Here is an 8,759-nt window from a genome sequence, read left to right on the forward strand (position 1 = left end):
AAAGATACCATTTGACCCAGCAATTCCACTACTGGGAATATACCCTAAAGAGACCATAAATGACATCCAAGTAGATATATGTATACCCATGTTTATCGCGGCTTTGTTTACAATAGCAAGGAGTTGGAAACAACCTTAATGCCCATCAACAAACGAATGCGTAGAGAAGCTGTGGTATATTCGCACAATGGAATACGATGCTGCATTGAAAAACAAGGAACTCATGCAATATTATTCAAAATGGATGAACCTGGAGGACATTATGCTGAGTGAGGTATCTCAGTCACAAAGGGATAAATGCTATATGGTGCCACTGTTGTTGTTTTTATTATGTGCCGTTGAGTCGTTTGCCACTCATAGCGACCCTATGTACAACAGCCCTAAACTCCACTCTGTCCTGTGCCAATCGCACTGTCTCTGACACTCCCATCCTGATTATCCCGGTCACTGAATCAATCCACCTCATAAAGGGCCTTCCTCTCCTGCACTCTCCCTCCACCCTACCAAGCATGATGTCGTTCTCCAAGGATTGGTCTCTCCTCACAACATGTCCACAATATGTCAGATGGAGCCTCAGAATCTTTGCCTCCAAGGAGCCACCTGGTTTAACCCTTTCCAGGACGAATCTGTTTGTTTTCCTAGCAATACATGGTATTCTCAATACTCTTCTCCAGCACCACAGCTCAAAGGCATCAATTCTCCGTCTGTCCTCCTTGGTTATTGTCCAACTCTCTGATGCATAACAAGTGATTGCGAATGGCCTATATCAGATGCACCTTAGTATCCAGAGAGACACCATGTGTTAAGGATAGGTGCTGTCAAATCAAGGACAATCTATAATGACTCTATGTACAACCTTTATTATCTCACAAACTCTGGCTCGCTTAAGTTCATTACTACAGTCACCATGTCAACTCTCCTATTTGAAGGTCTTCCTCTCTTTTCCTAACCTTCCACCTTTCCAAGCGTGATGTTGCTCTCATGAAGTAATTTCTTCTAGCAACATGCCCAGTGTATGGGAGCTGAACCCTCATCATCATCTTTGCCTCCAAGAAACAATCTGCCTGTACCTACTTCAAGAAACACAGATAGAAATCCTGAAGGTGTGTGGTTTGAATCTCCCCGATTCTCTGTCAGAGGAGGGGCCATCTCCTCCTCCTGTGCCAGTTGTATTCAATTTGGAAAAAAAAATAAAAGAAGGACAATAAACACACATTCACTATTTTCAACTAAAATCCATCTAATGTTAGCTATAGTGTCCCTAATGCCACGACCTCTTCTAAATCCAGTCTGTACATACGGCAGTTCTCAGGTGACATATTTTTCCAGATATTTCTGGATAATCTTCAGAAGGAATTTTCTTATGTGTGATATTGTTTGAAAATTTCCAAATTTTGATGAGTCACCCTTTTTTTATGGGAATGAATTTTTTTTATTTTATTTTTTTGTAATGGGAATGAATACAGATGTCTTCCAGTCAGTTAGTCAAGTAATTTTCTTCCAGCTTTCTTGGTATAACTTGGTTAGCACAACCAGGGGCAGCATCTGTTTGCTGAAATATGTAATTTGTATTTAATCAATTCTTGAGGCTTTGTTTGTTGCCAATTCATTCAAATTCCAGCTTGAGCTTCCTCCATCAAGATAGGCTCTTGATCATAAAATGTTGTTTCATAAAATTCTTCTGTCAGCCAATTCTATTTAGTGCAGTACCTCTGGGTACTCCTTCCATCTTCTTTTGATGCTTCCAGGGTCATTCAACCTTCTGACTTCAACCTGCTTAAGTATTACAACTTGAGGCTTAAATCTATTCTTCAGATTAAGAAAGGTTGAGTGAGTTTATGCCTTTTGATCTTCCAACTCCAGCTCCTTGCATATTTTATTATAATATTTTCCTTTGTCTTCCCATGCTGCCTTTTGAAATCTTCTGTTCAGGTCCTTAGCTTTTTTATTGTTTTCCTTTTGCATTGATTTCTTGGCACTCTAGCTCAATATTCAGAGTCTCTTCTGACATCTTGGTCTTCTCTTTCTCCTCTGTCTTTGCAGTGACTTCTTGTATTCTTCGTGAATGATATTCCTGATATCCTCTCACCCCTCATCTGATCTTTGCTTATTAATTCTCAAGGCTTCAAACCTGGTTTTGAAATGGTCTTTAAATTCTGGTGGGATAGACTTGAGGTAAAACTTTAGTTCTTATGGATTTTCTTTTCTTTGGGTTCAGTTTGAACTTGTTTATGAGTAGTTGATGGTCTGTTCCACAATCAGCACCTGGCCTAGTTTTTACATCTGATATTAAACTTCTTCAACAACTTTTTCCACAGATGCAATCAATCATATTCCCATATGTACCAAGAGTGAAATCCATGTATATAATTACCGTTTATATGTCTTATAAAAGGTGTTTGCAGTGAATATGCCATTGAGCCATTGATTGTATAGAATTCTATCATTCTGTCTCCAGGCTCACACGTAGACAGGTTAATTCATTGGTTCCGTATTCCGTATCTGTCATTGTACCGGTATCATGCTAGGTTTTGAAAGCACGGAGCTCTGTGCCTTCCTTTTTTTTTTTTTTAAGAAGTCCTTTGTTTACTAAGAATCTCTTTCTTTTCCAAATATACTTACCTACCCTGGATGATACAGCAGGGCTTTGTAAGATGAGTGCTCTTTTTCTGGCTTGTCAGTGGAGTGAATGTTTGTTTGTTTGTTTGTTTGTTTATTCTTATTTAAGCCTCTTGTTTAGTGTCAGCAAGATCTCCTGGAGGGCCTTTATATTTAAGGTGAGCCACTCATCTCCATTTTGGAGACTCAGTGATGAAGCAGGACTCTGAAGGATAGGTGCTCTTGTTCTAGGTTGTCAGCGCTGTGGAATGTTGGGTTGTGTTGGTTTTGGTTTTTTGTTTGATTGAAGACTCTTGTTTAATGTCAACAAGACCTTACTGGATAGCCTCATGTTATTATATTTTAGAGAAACATTCTTCTATGCCATACAGCAGTCTTCTGTTCATTTGCAGCACTGAGGTAATCTGGGTTTACTGTGATGCTAAACCTTGTGCCTTTGGGGTGTCAAATGCAATAACAGTTGTCCAAAGATAACAGTGTTTGGTGGAACTCCCAGTTTAAGACAAGATTGGAAGTTAGAGTGGCATTCAATTCCTAAATCACATGCCTCTGGAAACTCTGTGAACTTGGAGAAATGATACAGAAAGGCTTCAGGTCTTTTTTGCTAGGGTCACTATGAATCATGCTCTACTCTACAGCAATCAACAACAACAACAACAGTCCCGGATTAGATGGATTGATACAATAACTGGGGCAATGGGGGTAGGTGTCTTAGAGTCAGGGAGACGGGCTCAGAGCTGTTGTACATTGGGTTACTATGAGTCACATGTGACTTGATGCACATAAAAACAACAACAATTACCTTTTCCATCTCTTTGAAAAAATGAATTTGGTATCTTTATTGGGATTGCATTGAACAGGTAGAATGTGATAACATAATTTATTAAGGAGTTAAAATCAGGGTGGGATATAAGCTCTGCCCTAGTAGAGGCTTAAGTACATCACGGAAGCTTAGTGTTCACACTCTGTTGGGATACTTGCTGTCCTGAGACACAGCATCAAGCCGAATCACAACTGACCATCTCATGACCCTGGACGATCACACACTACTTTCTGTAACATTGGCCTATATCGCTGACAGTTGCTTGAATCATTTCCTTGACCAGTAAAATTTCTATGAGACCACTTTGTGAACAACAGAACCCAGGAGACACAGAGGAATAAGGAAACTGAAGGAAGAAGGAAAAGTGCTACAATAGATCAAACATTTGGAACATTGCTGATTTCTGCCTTTTAGTAATTAGTCTGCTACTTAGTAGGATGTATAATAAATACATTGCTGTATGTTGACTATAGAGAAAATTTCACCAATACACTTTCCTACAGTCTGAAGTTTCAGAGCTTTGTCGTAATTTTTTTATTGTATATGTTGTTATTGTTGTTGTTATGTGCCGTGAAGTCGTTTGCGATTCATAGCAACCCTATGTACAACAGCCCTAAACCCTGCTCTATCCTATGCCAATTGCATTGCCTCTGACACATCCATCCCGAGTACCCCAGTCTCTGAATCAATCCACCCCATAGAGGGCCTTCCCCTCCTGCGCTGTCCCCCTACTCTACCCAACATGATGTCCCTCTCTAAAGACCTGTCTCTCCTTACAACATGTCCAAAGTATGTCAGACGAAGCCCCAGAATCCTTGCCTCCAAGGAGCAGCCTGGTTTAATCCTCTCTACGATGAATCTGTTTGTTTTCTTGGCAGTCCATGGTACATTCAATACATTCAATACTCTTCTCCAGCACCACAGCTCAAAGGCATCAATTCTCCTTCTGTCCTCCCAAGTCATTGTCCAACTCTCTGGTGTATAACAAGTGATTGCAAAGACCATGACCTGTATCAGACGCACCTTAGTCTCCAGAGAGACACCGTTTCTCTTGAGTATTTTAGAGAGGTAATTAACAGCAGACTTTCCCATCTCAATATGTTTTTTTATTTCCTGACATTAAAGGAAAATTATAGAAAAATAAGAATTATATGGAGTCAGCTAGAAACACATCAACTGCTCATTTCTGTTTGCCTCTTTAATATTACTTTTTATTTTATTAACAAAATCATTACATTTAGTAGTATTTTATCCTCTTCAGCAATTAGTACTCTTTCTGAAATAATTACTAATGGAACTTTATGTCATACCTTAAAATAAATCTTGATACACTGAATACTATAATTTAGTATTTTGTATGTGTGTGATTTATTTTCTAGGGTCTGCCATCATTTGCATGCTACTGTATGAAGTTTGCAATACTGTTTAGTCTCTCAATAATTTTCTTAATGAACAATTTTTCCAGGATGACATGTGGAGGTTTATGTTTAAACAATTAAATAAAGTTTATAGTGGCAGCATAAAGTTATTTAACTCCAATCACATGCATGACTTTCATACAGAGTATGTATTGAAAATAATGGATGCTGGTGGAAATAGATATCATATTCTTTGCTTTAGTTGGAAGGACCCTTAGGAATTCACTGATAAGATATATAATGAACTGTAGTATTGTACACTGTAAAATATAAGGTTAAGATGTAATCTTAAATTGCAGAGAGGAAGGAAATATTCTTCCTCTGACTTTGTTAAGTATTGTTCTATTTTCCTTTCTATACTCCATACCACATGTATCTCACTAATGTATGCCCTACCCTAATTCTAGGTCATAGTCATTGCACCTCATGCATTGAAAATATTGTTGTTCTTGTTGTTGTTATGTGCCGTTGAGTTGCTTGCGACTCACAGTGACCCTATGTACAACAGCCCTAAACTCTGCTCTGCCCTGTGCCAATCACACCGTCTCTGACACTCCCATCCCGATTACCCCAGTCATTGAATCAATCCACCTCATAGAAGTCCTTTCCCTCCTGTGCTGTTCCTCCACCCTCCCAAGCATGATGTCCTTCGCCAAGGACCGGTCTCTGCTTACAACATGTCCAAAGTATGCTAGATGGAGCCTCAGAATCCTTGCCTCCAAGAAGCCACACAGTTTAACCTTTTCCAGGATGAATCTGTTTGTTTTCCTAGCAGTCTATGGTACTCTCAATACTCTTCTCCAGAACCACAGCTCAAAGGCATCAATTCTCCTTCTATCCTCCTTGGTCATTTTCCAACTCTCTGATTCATAACAAGTGATAGCAAAGACCATGGCCTGTATCAGATACTCCTTAGTCTCCAGAGAGATACCATTGCTCTTCAGTACTTTGGAGAGGTCCCTAACAGTAGACTTTCCAATGGCAATGCCCCTTTTAATTTCCTGGGTGCTGGTGCCAAGAGTGTTGACTATGGAGCCAAGCAGACTAAAACTGTGAACAATCTCAATCTCTTCACCATCCATCCTGATGCTGCCAATTGGTCCAGTGGTGAGAATCTTTGTCTTCTTGACATTGAGCCTCAATCCATATTGGAGGCTGCAGTCCTTCACCCTCTGTAGCAGGTGCTTCAGGTCCTCCTCAGTTTCAGCAAGCAGGGTTGTGTCATCTGCATAATGCAGATTGTTGATTGATCTTCCACCAATCTTGACCCCACATTTCTCCTCATAGAGCCCAGCCTCCCAGATAATCTGTTCTGCATACAGGTTGAAAAGGTATGGAGATAGAATGCATCCCTGGCGTACATCCTTCCCAATTTTGAACCATGCAGTGTTCCCTTGCTTTTTTCTGATGACTGCCTCCTGGTCCAAGTATATAGAACTATCAAGTGTTCTGGGATTCCCATTCTTCTCAGAGTCAGCCACAGTTTGTTATGATCCTCACAATCAAATGTTTTGCATAGTCAATGAAACAGACAGACATTCCTGTGGCATTGAGCATAATGAAGGAAAATAACTGAACAATCCACCCTTAGATAAGAACCTTTCTTACTCAGGATAAATCTTGCTGTTTTTTATGTAATTATTTCTATCTGCGTAATAAAGGTTTTAAACCACATCAATTAATAGAATAAGTATTTGATCTACTCTAAGGAACTTTTTTAAAAAAATTTTTTGTACATGTATACCATCAAATTGCATCTGACTGGTACAGGAGGAGATTTCCCTTCCTTCTACAGCAGAGGATTTGGTGGATTTGAACCACATGCCTCTGGGATTACAGTGTAGCTTCTTCACTAGGTCACCAGAGCTCCCTTCTAAGGAACTTTATAGTGTACATTTTCATGAACATTACAAAGTTTATTATATGAAAATTTATACATTTTTTCTGAGAATGATTGTTCCTAATTCTTGAATAATACAAAAAATAATTCGTAATTCAAAGAATATTCTTAAACATATCTCTGGGTGGCTATTTAAAAAAATATTTTCAAAGCATGTACATAGAAATAAAAATGCTGTACTCTTTTTCATTTAAATAATTATAGTTGAAGAACTTTCCGATGAAAATAAAAGACAAATTCTTCAGAAATACTTACACAAAAAGAATACAAAAATACTTTAACTAATTGAAACAATAAATAGTGTCATGATAAATGGAGGAAAGGTTAAAGTTACGAAGAGTTTTATCCCAACTGAATAAATGTTTAATACTTGTAGAAGCGGAAATCAAGACATTTAAAATGTGATAATTTACTTGAAGATATTTTTTTATAAAAGATAAAGAGTAATACTATCATTTTAAGCACTAAGGTGCACCTGTCCGTATTTATGGCATTTCATATATTATCTTGTTCAATACATTTGAAAGTTAGTCAATAAGTTAAGAAAGTCAAACAGGAATTGACATCTTTAGGTTATGATTTTTTTGTAGAGAATACTGAATAAACCATAAATTGCCACAAGTAGAAGAAGAAAAAAAATCTATGTTGGAAGGAGTGTGGCAAAAATTTTCCTTAGAAAAGAAGATGATGAGATTTCGTTCTACATAGTCTGGCAATGTTATTAAGAGGGGCGAGTCTCAGGGGAAAGTAATCAAGCTTGACACATAGAAGGTCAATGAGAGAAACTCTCTGAATGAGATTGACACAGAGACGGCAATGATGGGCTTAAGCAAAGCAGAGACTGTGAGGAACATGCAGTTTCATTCTGTTATTGATTTACAAAGGTGGTGTGAGTCAGATCTGAATTGAAGGCACCTAAAACAGACAATTAATATCACTGTTCAGTTTCAGTATTTCTATTTGTAATGAACTACATTCTTATAAGGCTTACTTGTGCTCATGTGAAACCTAACTCATGATCAAGAAGCTATTGTTTAAATTTAGTGTGCAATAGGGTTGTATCTTTTCTTCATGCCTATCCAAACTGTATGCTGAGAAAATGATTCAAAAAGTGGATTCTATCAAGAAAAATATGGCTTCAGGATTGGAGGAAGACTCAGCAATAACTCTCATTATGCTGATGACACAACCTTGTTTGTTGAAAGTGAGGAAGACGTGAAACACTTGCTGCAAAATATTAAAGATTTCAGCTTTCGATATCTATTGCATCTCATTGTCAAGGAAATAAAAATTCTCACCACTGGACCTATAGGTAAAATCATGAAAATTACCAGCAACTTCATCTTACTTAGACCTGCAATGAATACACACAGTACTAACAGTCATGTGCTATGCTGTAAAAGTCTTCAGTCAGTGACCTCTTCAAATTATTGAGGAGCAATGATGTAGTGTGAGAACCATGGTGTTTCTGATTCAGGCCATGGTCTTTTCAATCACATGCTGTGCTGCGGAGAATTGAACAGCAAACATGGATGAGAGAAGAAACAATTGATGCCTTTGAACTGTGGTATTGAAGAAGAGTATTCAATGGAAAGTCAAACAATAAACAGATATATCTTGGGGAAGATTCAGCCAGCATGCTTCTTGAAGGCAAAGATGACTTACTTTTATTTCACATATTTTGTATTGCTTGAAGAGGCTATTCTCTGGAGAGTAATATCATCTTAATGGCCAAGGAATTCTAAGTAAAAATCTGTTTGGTATTATCTACTTTCAGCTAAGGTCCATCTGACATCAACAAAGATGTTTCTTGTGCCATGGCCTTTTCTGAGTTCAACTTGCATGTCACACAGTAGTACATTTTGTTGTAAACAATCAAGATGGAACTGACTCATAGAGGACCCTCCTGGGAAGGTGGAGGGATGGTGAAAGAGAAGAACCTCAATTAGTTGGGTTGGCACAGAGACTACAGAAATAGACTCAAGTGTGTCAGAGACTG

This window comes from Elephantulus edwardii, unplaced genomic scaffold (genome assembly GCF_000299155.1).
Source record: "Elephantulus edwardii isolate Elephantulus edwardi_28Jun2011 unplaced genomic scaffold, EleEdw1.0 scaffold00173, whole genome shotgun sequence".
NCBI lineage: Eukaryota > Metazoa > Chordata > Mammalia > Macroscelidea > Macroscelididae > Elephantulus > Elephantulus edwardii.